We start from the raw sequence: 12,206 nt of genomic DNA on the forward strand, positions 1-12,206 counted from the left end.
AAATCCGCCTGCCTCTGCCTCCCAAGTGCTGGGATTAAAGGCGTGCGCCACCACCGCCCGGCCCCTTTTGGGATTTTTGTGCTCCCATCTTATAATGCTGAGCAGGGAAAGGTTAAAGCTCATGAGACTTCAAATAGCTGCATGCTTAACAAAGAGAACATAGCAAGGTTGTCACTGTACTGTAAGTCACCACTGACACCAGTACACTTTGATGTCCATGTGACCAGGGTCCAAAAGTGAGAAGAGTCCCTTGTCTTGATGACATCATTATCCTAAGAACTTGCTCTGCTTTTATGCAACCAAGACATGGGGGTGGGGGCATGTGGAACACTTTGTTGGGTAATAGCCTCAGGTCATGAGGAATTGAGTCAGGCTGTAGGGGACAATAATTCCTAGCCATAAAGAATGGCTTAGCCCCAGCCTGACTGTTCTGCTTTACAAGCAGAAGCAATATGCCTGGGCACTGAAAACAACCCACCCTTCTCCGAGTCAACCACAGAAAATAGCTGTAACTTCCTGAGAGCTACCAATCTATGTGTGTTTGTACATATACTTGTCTCCCAGTCTGTCATCCCGTGGAAAGGTCATGGCCCCTAACTGTTCTAATAAAGCAGTCTTAGCCTGTTGGGATCAAGTCTATCTGCTTCATTTTTCTTATACTCTCGAGCACAACTTTTTGTGTATATGAATTGGGAGGGCAGGATCTCACTGAGTAGTGTCCCACTGTTTAGCTCTGGCTAGGTAGGTAGACCAGATGGCTCTCAAGCTTTCAAAGATTGTCTTGCCTCTGTCTTCTTGTGCTGGGACTAAGGATTAACCCATCACTCCTGGCCCACACTTATCTTTAACTTTCATTTTTTATACCTTTGGATTTTCCTGAGAATTTAAATCTATAACCTTCAATTAAAGGTTATGCTATTTAAAGCCCCAGTCCTAAGAATCTTTTTTCTTTATTTCTTCTCTCATACAGTAGATCCAGAAATCAGTGGGCCTCCCAGGGATATGAATTCAGCATAACAAGTTACAATAGGCCTAGGCATAAACCCTTGTTTCAGGGCTATACAAGGCAACCCAGTAGGAGGAAAGGGGTCCTAAGGGCAGAGAAAGAATCAAGGACACCCCCACTCCCACTGCTGGGAGCCCCACATAAACACCAAGCTAACAGCCCTAACATACATAGTGCAGACCCATGCAGGCTCAGTGATTGCTGCTCCAGTCTCTGCGAGTCTCTATGAACCCTGCTTAGTTGATTCTGTAGACTTTATTCTCCTGGTGTTCTTAACCTCTCTGGCTCCTACAATCCTTCATCCCCCTCTTCTACAGGGTTCCCTGAGGGAAGGAACCTGATGAAGATCTCCAGTTTGGGCTCTCTCTGTACCTAATGTTTGGCTGTGTATCTCTGCTTCTGCTCCCATCAGCTACTGTAAAAGACCTCTCTGATGATGATTGGGCAAGACACCAGTCTATGAGTATAGCAGAACACCATTAGGAATCATTTTATTGACTTGTTTTTTCTATCTTAGGCCTCTGGACCATCCAGCCTCCTGTTCCTGGTCATTCAAACCATGTTGGGCATGGACTCTCTTTTATCATGTGGGCATCAAATTACAACAGCCATTGGTTGGCCATTTCCATAGTCTCTGTTGCTCCAGCACATCTTGTAGGCAGGACATTTTAGGTGGAAGGTTTTATGGCTCGGTTGGTGTCCCAGTGCCACCACTGGAAGCTTTGCCTGTTACTGAGGAAGTCTCCTGTATCCTGCATTCCTTGCTAGGATCACCCTCGTAGAGTCCTGGGGGTTTCTACTGCACTAGGTTTCCACATTGTTCCCCAGATGCCCTTCAGTTCCGGTTGACTCTTCTGTGTTCTTTCTCCATCCTTCCCCCTCTACCTTTTCTCTTCTGCTCCCATTCCCACATGCTCCCACTCCACCTGCAAAATCTATTCTACTTCCCCTTCCCAGGGAGATCAGTTTGTCCCGTAGAGCCCTCCTTGTTTCTTTTCCTTTCTGACTCTGTGGGTTGTACCACGATCACCAGTTATTTTACAGCTAATATCCACTTACCATGTCTGCCTTTCTGGATCTGGGTTACCTCACTCGGGATGATTTTTCTTTTCTAGTTCCATCCATTTACCTGCAAATTTCATAATGTCATTTTTTATTTTTTGGTTTTTTGAGACAATGTCATCTTTTTTTAACGACTGAATAAAACTCCATTGTGTAAACTAATACTCCATTGTGTAAATGCACCACATTTTCTTTATCCATCCTGGGATTGTTGTTTTCCCATATGAAGTTGAGTTTTGGTGTTTCAAACTCTAAAGAATTGTATTTGGATTTTGCTGGGGATTCTGTTGAATCTGTAGATTGCTTTTGGTAGGAAGACCCTTTTTTACTCTGTTGATCCTACCAATCCATGAGCATGGGAGATTTCTATCTTCTTAGACAAATTATAGGTTTAAGCACCTGGAAACCCTATTCATGCAAATAAAACACTTCCAGCACCTCAACCCTAGCATATAATGTACGATGTTCTTGAAAACCCCCTACCAGCTGGGCAGTGGTGGCATACACCTTTAATCCCAGCACATGGGAGGCAGAGGCAGAGGCAGAGGCAGGTGGATTTCTGAGTTCAAAGCCAGCCTGGTCTACAGAGTGAGTCCAGGACAGCCAGGGCTACACAAGAAACCCTGTCTTGAAAAACCAAGGGAAAAAGAAAAGAAAGAAAGAAAGAAAGAAAGAAAGAAAGAAAGAAAGAAAGAGAGAGAGAGAGAGAGAGAAAGAAAGAAAGAAAGCCCCTTACACACTCCCCAAGGTTTATATTGTTACCCCCAAATAAGAAAGCTGTTTCATTGCATATCTAGAAGAGCTGCTTCACTTCTCACAATAGAGAAGAGTAGTAACACTGAAAAACCATTTCAAAGAAACCCTTCTCCCCACCTTCCCCCTCCCTCTCCACCTTTCCCCTCCCTCCCAACCCTCCCCCTCCCCATACCCCACCCCATCCATTCTGTTAATCTGTGACTTTTTATTGGAGAATTGAGACCACTGATACTGAGAGATATCAATGACAAATGATTGATAATGCCTGTTTTCTTTTTGTTGTTGTTGTTGGTAGTGGTGATGGTATGAGTGTGAATGTGTATTGAAGTAATTTTATGGGAGGGTTTCTGCCACATTCTTGTATGTTTTGTTCCCAAGAAAATGGCACAGAAACACTGTATTTATTAATAAGCTGTCTGCACTATGCTGGGCGGGTCCTGAGCTATACTAATCCTTCTGTGCTGTTAAAACCCACATGAATGACCCATTACTTACCAAATTAGTGTCTCCTGGGAAGTTCCTGCCCAGGACAGTTGTCTGTCCTCAGGATGAACTCCTCTTGGCCATGCGCTTCTAGTCCATCCCTCCTAATGGCCACCTCTTCCCTGTCTTTCCTTCTCCTTGTGATGCCTACCTGAGATCCCCTGTTTGATCTCAAGTCCCGCCTTTCTCTCTCTCTCCTGCCCAGGTATAGGTTCTAGCCTTTTATTAACGAATCAGAGATTATCAGGGAGCATTCCTTACAGCACATTGGTCAATACAATGCCCATATCCAGACTGCAACCTGATCTTTGGGACACAGAACTCAACATCTAAATACACTGTGTTCAAGACTAACCCCAACAAGTGTGTGTGTGTGTGTGTGTGTCCCTTTATTTGGTTTTGCTGGTGTGAGATTACTTATTTCCTATGTTTTTGTGGATGTAATTAACCTCCTTAGATTGGTGTTTTCCTTCTGGTACATTCTGTGGGGCTAGATTTGTGGGTAGACATTGTTTAAATTTGACTTTATCACGGAATATCTTGCTTTTTCATCTATGGTTATTGAGAGTTTTGATAGGTATAGTAGTCTAGGTTGGCATCTGTGGTCTGCACATCTGTCCAGGCCCTTCTGGATTTTAGAGTCTTCATTGAGAATTCAGGTGTAATTCTAATAGGTCTGCCTTTATTTGGTACTTGGAATTTTTGCTTTGCAGCTTTTAATATTTTTTTTGTCCTGTATGTTTAGGGTTTTGGTTATTATGTAGACAGAGTATTTTCTTTTCTGCTCCAATATTTGGTGTTCTGTAAGCTTTTTGTACCTTTATAGGCATGCCCTTTAGTTTAAGTAATTTTTCTTCTATGATTTTTTAAAAAAAATATTTTCTGGGCCTTTGAGCTGGGATTCTTCTTATTTTTCTATTCCTATTATTCTTAGGGTTGGTCTTTTCATAGTGTCCCAGATCTCCTGGATGTTTTGTATCAGGAATTTTTTAGACTTAACATTTTCTTTGACCTGTGTATCCATTTCTTCTATCATATCTTCAATGCCTGAGATTCTTTTTTTTTTTTTTTGAAACAGGGTTTCTCTGTATAGCTGGCTATCCTGGAACTCACTCTGTAGACCAGGCTGTCCTCGAACACAGAAATCCACTTGCCTCTGCATCCTAAGTGCTGGGATTAAAGGCGTGCGCCACCAATGCCCCCCTTGAGGTTCTTTCTTTCATCTCTTGCATTCTGTTGGCACTCCTTATGTCAGTAGTTCCTGTTTGCTTACCTAGATTTTCCATTTTCAGGATTCCCTCTATTTCTGTTTTCTTTATTGTTTCTATTTCCATTTTGGGGTCTTGAACAGTTTTATTTGTTTTTTCAACAGTTGTTCTTGGTTTTCTTTACTGCATTTATTCATTTTCTCCATTTTTTTTTGTTTGTCTTTTCTTCAATTTCTCTAAGGGGTTTATTCACTTCCTCTTTAAGGACCTCTAGGATCTTCATCTTCACAAGTTGGTTTTGAGGTTATTCTCTTGTGCTTCAGTTGTGTTGGAATTCTCAGGACTTGCTGTAGTAGGACACCTGGGCTCTGGTGGCAACATACTGCCCTAACTGTTGTTATTCTTACTCCCCTAGGCATCTGGATTGGGGGTGATTATAGGTCTAGGTGCTAATTTCTGGGTTTGTCTTGTAAGACTCTGTGAGACCCTCAGAGAGTCCTAGCCCAAATGCACTTCCCCACAAATCACAGATTGACATAGATCACTGCAATAACATGAGGTTTATTGATCCAACGTGTGTGGCCAATGCATGTGGGGTTGCTCATCCTGGTAGGAAGAGGCATCCCAGAACTCAGGAAGCACACATCTTTTATACTTTACAGAATAAGCCAACAGAGCTAGTTGGCTTATTCTTATTGGTGCAGTATCAAACAAAGGATCTCTTCAGGCATTGGTTGGCTTGCTCATGGGGGCTGTTTTTGGCTTCATTGCCCCCTTACCTAACTCTTGTACCTGGCAGGCCCCTAGAACAGGTCATGCTGGAAAGTCCTGGAATTTTTGTAAGGTCAGGGTGTTCTTAGACCCCAGTACAGGGAGGGATAAAACATCTAATCTTGTTTTTACAGGTTATGTTCTGGTCAGCTTTTAGTTCAGCCCAGCCCTCCTGACCTTAAAAACTTGGTTTTTCTTATATAAGCAGATGTCTCTACTATAGGTAGTTTTGACTTATTATTATTTCTTTCTCAAAAGTCTTGTTTTTACCTTTATTTCTACATTGCCAGAACTTTGTTTCTATATTCTCAAAAACTTGGTTTCTATATTTCCAGAATCTTGTTTCTACAGCTTTGTTTTTCACTTTATTATTTCAGTCTTTGTTAGATCAGTGTTTTCTTCCTTGATTTCCTCTCTAGTCATCTGGCTGGTGTGGCCTATGGTTGAGCAGAGGGGCTCCACCTGAGTTGGAGGCTGAACTACTGGTGGCTGGGGTGGCCCCTAGTTGAGCAGGGGGTGTCTCTGCTTGTGTTGGAGGTTAAGACATGGTGATGAGGGTGGGGATCTTGGGCATAGGGTAGAGATAGAACTGAGAGTCTAAGGTAGGCAGGTGGCCTACCTGGGCTTCTGGCAGCTGGTGTGGCCTCTGGGGATAGGAGGCACACACTGAGGGAGTAGGGGGTGGTTGGAGGTCTGGTGGCCTACCTGGAATTTTGGATGTGGTATGGCCTCTATTCAACCAGGGTGTCTCTGCTGGAGTTGAGTGCCAGGGCATGGTGACAAGAGAGGAGGGGTGATTGGAAGTAGAGGAGACACTGAGAGAATATGGAGTGGTCATCAGGCAAACAGCCTACCTGAACTTCTGGTAGCTGGAGACTGAGGCCAGAGATCGCCAGTCAGCAGGGTGCTTCCCCTGGAGTTGGAGGCTTAGATATGGTGACAAGGACCAGCTCTGAGGATCTCTGCCCTGTGCTTCTTTTTCTTTTTTAGTATCTTGGTCATAGCCAGTCCACACTCATCCCCTCAGCTCCTCCCAGGGTCCCCATCAGCTCCCTCCCAACTACATGCTCTTTTTCTAATATCCGTCTTAGGGTTTTACTGCTGTGAACAGACACCATGACCAAGGCAACTCTTATAAGGACAACATTTAATTGGAGCTGGCTTACAGGTTCAGAGGGTTCAGTCCATTATCATCAAGACAGGAACATGGCAGCATCCAGACAGGCATGATGCAAGAGGAGCTGAGAGTTCTAAGCAGAATACTCCACCTCCAAGCAGAATACTCACCTCCAAGCAGCTAGGATATTAAAGCCTACACCTACAGTGACACACCCACTCCAGTGAGGCCACACCTCCCAAAAGTACTACTTCCTAGCCCAAGCATATACAATGCATCACAATATCTATCTATCTATCTATCTATCTATCTATCTATCTATCTATCTATCATCTATCTACCTATCCATCCATCCATCCATCCACCCACCCACCCACCCACCCATCTATCTATCTATCTATCTATCTATCTATCTATCTATCCACCTATCTATGTGCCTGTCCGTCCATCCATCCATCCACCTATCTGTCTGTCTGTCTGTATGTCCATCCATCCATCCATCCATCCATCCATCCATCCATCCATCTATCCATCTATCCATCCATCCATCCATCTGTCTGCCTGTCTGTCTGTTTGTCCGTCCATCCATCCATCCATATCCATCCATCCATCCAGCCATCTGTCTACCACCTATGTTTAACCTACTGAATTCAATGCATGCATGAGATTGGGGCCATCTACTGGATACTGGGAACCAAAGAGTGGCTTACAGATACTCTTACAGAAAGTGACTTTCTCTCCCCCAGCAGCCAGTAAACTGCCAGCGGTTCCTCAACCAAGAATGATACCTCAGGAGCCCCTCCTCTATGCTGGAATTTTTCTTTTGTTTTGTTTTGAGTTTGAGTTTTTTAGACAGGGTTTTATGATATAACCCTCACTGACGTGGCCTAGAACTTGTTGTGCATGCCAGGCTGGCCTCCAACACACAGATACTCACATGCATCTTCTCCCCAAGTATGGGATTAAAGGTGTATGTACCACCACAAATAGCATTGTGCCAGAATTTGTATCTGGCTTGATTTTGTGCAGGTCTTGGGTAAGTAATCTCAGCTACTATGAGTTCAAGTGTGCAAGAGCCATGTCATGCCCAAAGGACAGCATTTCACAGCTCTCTTCCTTATCCCCTGGCTCTTAACATTCTTTCTGCCCCCGCCTCAGGTGTTCTCAGAGCCACTGGGTTGGTTTGATACAGATGTCCCATCTATGGTTGATCAACTCTAATAACTTAGCCTGAGTACTTTGAACAGAAATGCATCTCTGCATTGACCACTACTCACTGGTAAAAAAACTTCTCTTGCTGGGAGCAGCATGACTATTTAGAAAAACAGCATCAAAAGGTTCAGATGTAAGGCCTTTGGTTTCCCTATCCACTAGTTTTAAGCATGTTTATAGGGCCTGTGAATTCCTGCTTGTGGAGCAAGTCTCAGTTCCAATCAGGAGAGCAGTTTGGTTCCTCCCATAAACAGTGCTTTACATCTTGCCCGACAGGTCAATGTTGTGGCACGCAGGGGCCAGTGCTAGATAAGACCATTGATGGCCATTATCCCCCTGCATTCTGTATGAGACTTTCCAAAGCTATGAAGACTACCCTGGTGGGGGGTGGGGGGATCGGGGTTCCTGATCAGTTCCTGAGGTTTCTTTGTCCTGCAACTATTATGGTCTGACCCCACCCCTAAAATAGCTATAGCCATTTTGTTCCATGCCTGTCAGCTATTTCATATTGTTGCTGTAACATGCCTGCCAGTCATTGACACAGAACTGACTTGGCTCAAGGACATGCTGACCACACACCCTGTTTTGCTCTGTATGTTCTGAATGCTCTGTGTTTGCTAATCTTAAATTCCACAAAGCTTTACATAGGACCCATCAAATCAAAGTTCTATATGAACCGTTAAGTCTAAAATGACTTGAGTCAGAGCCAACCACTGGGCAGCACTTCCTGTACCTACGTATGAGCTCATTATAGTTTTTGTGGCTGACACTGAAGAATGCTACCAACAAGCCAAAAGATTATCATTAAAATACTCATTCCCTGTTATCTCAATGTTCTGAAATTCTCCTGCTCACCACCCATCCACCACCCCTCTTACCTTACTCATGACCAATCAGCTTAAAGATTAGCAGATAATACTTTGCCTAGTAAGCCAACTGCTCCTCTCCTTGTCCTTTAAACTTTTGGGCCTGATTTTTCCTGTAAAAAGCCTACCCTGAGAGCAGACTAGTACCCCAGTCTTTTTTGTGGCCCTGGACTTCCAGTATTCTGGTGTGCATTCAATAAACTATTCTTGCTTAACTGAGATCAGTTTTTTGGTTTTTGGTTTTGGTTTTTTTTTTTTTGCTTTGAATGGTGATTCCTAAACCCTAACAGCAACCACTATGTGTACTGTCTTCAGAAATAGTGTTCTACCATCTAGTTATGATCAGCAACCCTGAGCCATATAAATAGCTCGTATTATCTTGGATGTCTCTGAGGCCTCCCTCATCAATAAATCATGAGGAGGTAACCTGTGCCCATGAATGAGATATTAAAATTAAAATATTTTTAAGTATATTTTTTAATTAGCTTACAAACTAGTGCAGTGTCATAAGACTTCTTCATACATCCTAATAATTTTGGTTGTTTCTTAAAGGGGCTAGTTCTCACTGCAGATGCCTGCTTGCCTCCCTACCCACTGAAATAATCAACACCAAGAACAACAATGAACCTTGACAGGCACAAATAGAAAATAAATTTATTAGGATGACTAAAAAAAATTGTCTGGGAAATGGAGAAACAGGTTTTAAAAACATGCAGGATTGCCAGGCGGTGGTAGTGCATGCCTTTATTCCCAGCACTTGAGAGGCAGAGGCAGGCGGATTTCTGAGTTCGAGGCCAGCCTGGTCTACAGAGTGAGTTCCAGGACAGCCAGAGCTACACAGAGAAACCCTGTCTTGAAAAACCAAAAACCAAAAACCAAAAACAAACAAACAAACAAACAAACCAAACATGAAGAATTCAGCTAGCTGGCAGCTGGGGAGGTATACACAGCAGGCCCCTGGCATCAGTGGCATCCATTACTACTGTTTGGTGGCTCCAATGGTACTGCTGTAACTTACATTGCTATGAGCAAAACATGCCCATCTCTTCCTCCTTAAATCATTCATTCTGAGTTTCAGAAAGAACATCTGGTTGCAAAGTGTAGCTCACTCCTGTTTCCATTTGTTTTGAGATACAGCGTTGTTGCTATGCTGCTCAGGATGGTCTGGAATCCATAGGCTCAAATGATCCTTCTGCATCAGCCTACTGAGCAGCTAGAACAGTTAGCATTTCTCTAGGCTCCACCCCACAGTTACCTGGCAACAGCCGGTGTACCTCACTCACTATAAAAGGGGCTGTTTGTCCCCCTCCTCTCTCTCTCTCTTCTCTTATTGTCTTCCCCTCTTCCCCCTCTGTCTTTTCCCTTCCCATTCCATTTTCTTCCCCTCCATGTGCTCAAGGTCAGCCTCTACTCTTTTCGCTCCACCCCCTGCCTTTCTTTGTCTCTACTGCCACCTCAATTACCCTCCCCATGCTCTAACTCTATTCTGTACTATAGTGTGGCTGGTACCTCAGGGGGAAGGGATGCCTCAGCATGGGCCCTCAGAGGCACCCCCTTCCCCTGCACCATATTGCATCTCCACCAAACATATCCCTGGCTTCTTTTTCTTTTTACAAAACACAACAAGAACTATAGGCACATACCACAATATTCAGCTTTCACTGCTCCCAACTTCCACAGGCTGAGCCTCCAAATCGTCTCCTTGAGAAGATGGGAGAATCAAGGTTGACTTTGGATAAAGATATGCCTTAGTTACTTTTCAGTTTCTGTAATAAAAGTACCCCAACAAGCTGGACAGTGGTGGCTCATGCCTTTAACCCCAGCACTTGGGAGACAGAGGCAGGAGGATCTCTGTGAGTTCAAGGTCAAGCCTGGTCTATAGATTGGGTTCCAGGACAGCCAGAACTACACCGAGAAACCCTGTCTTGAAAAACGAAAAGAAAACAAAAAACAAACAAACAAACCAAAGCGCAAAAGCAATTAAGGAAGAAAAGCTTGTGCTGGCTCACACAGCCCAGGGCTGTGTGTTGAAAAATCGTGATGAGAAAATCACAGTGGCAGGAGCTTGAGGAGGTAGGTGGTTATCTTTCACCCACAGCCAGTAAGTAAGCCAAGAGCAATGAGCACTCCAGCTCAGCTCACTTTCTCCATTTTAAACAGTCTGATACTCCTGCCCAGGGATGGGCTCTACCCAGGGTAGACAGCTCTTCCCAAATTAACATAGCTATGATAATCCTTCATGGGCATGCCCAAAGTTTCTTCTCTCAGATGATTCTAGAACTTATCAAATTGTCAATTTAAATTAACCATCATAAGGTGTAAAACCATATTTTCATGGATTCTATACTGACCTCCATTTGTGTCCATCACAGTGTGGGAATTTTCTGAGGTTCTGCGCGCGTGTGTGCGCGCGCACACACACACACACACACACACACACACACACACACACACTTCTTTTTCATCGTGACTTGCCTTACTTCCTTTACCATTTTCTTGCTGTTGTTAACACTTCACTTTGCCTATTTTCTCTGCAACACTGTTTGAACCCAGGTTTTCATGACAAAGATCTTTGTATTCTGTACTCTTTCTGTGTTAAGGGCTAGTTGACTCTAGAAAAATATCTCTGTACATGTAGCCAAAGTCAGTTGTCTTCAGCAATCTTATTCTGCTTTCCAAACACTGTACATACATTTTAAATCATTATACTTATAAAGGGATCTATTTATTCACTCAAATCTAGTATTCTTTGCATAAGGCAAATCTCTAATTTTCATTACATTTGATTGTTTTCCTAAATTACCACATTTAAAAAATTTGTAATTCTTTTTTTTGTTGTTGGTTTTTTTTTGTTTTTGTTTTTGTTTTTTTGTTTTTTTTTTTTGGATTTGGTTTTTGGTTTTTAGAAACAGGGTTTCTCTGTATAGCCCTGGCTGTCCCGGAACTCACTCTATAGACCAGGCTGGCCTCAAACTCAGAAATCCACCTGCCTCTGCCTCCCAAGTGCTGGGATTAAAGGTGTATGCCACCACTGCCTGGCTAATTCTTTTATTTTTTTTTAAAGATTTACTTATTTTATGTATATGAGTATACACTGTAGCTGTACAGATAGTTGTGAGCCTTCATCTGGTTGTTGGGAATTGACTTTAGGACCTCTGCTCACTCCGGTCAACCCTGCTCTCTCTCCAGTAGAACCTGCTCACTGAGGCCCAAAGATTTATTTATTATAAATAACTACACTTTAGCTATCTTCAGATGCACCAGAAGAGGGCATCAGATACCATTAAGGGAGGGTGGTTGTAACCATGTGGTTGCTGGGATTTGAACTCATGGCCTTCAGAAGAGCAGTTGGCACTCTTACCCACTGAGCCATCTCACTAGCCCCTGTTTCTAATTCTTAATTTTTATGGTCTATGGGCTTAGGATTTTTTTTTTAGTATTGTCTACAACAACAAAAATAAGGTATTAATGTCGAATGATAGTATACCAGCTGCAGAAATTATGACATTTTCATATAGCAGAATCCAATGCAACTATTTGTAAGAATGATGCCAATTCATATAGACTTCTCTGAAGCCATATGGGAGAGAAGTGGGTCAGAAATGAGTTCATGATCTATTTCCACTTGTGAAAAAGTTATAGATGTAAACACTCTCTCCAGAAGGGCCTGCAGGGAGTTCATCATCATGTTGGCCTCTGAAGAGGTAATCTGTGGGCAGGAATCA

The sequence above is a fragment of the Mastomys coucha genome, unplaced genomic scaffold (genome assembly GCF_008632895.1).
Source record: "Mastomys coucha isolate ucsf_1 unplaced genomic scaffold, UCSF_Mcou_1 pScaffold20, whole genome shotgun sequence".
Lineage (NCBI taxonomy): Eukaryota > Metazoa > Chordata > Mammalia > Rodentia > Muridae > Mastomys > Mastomys coucha.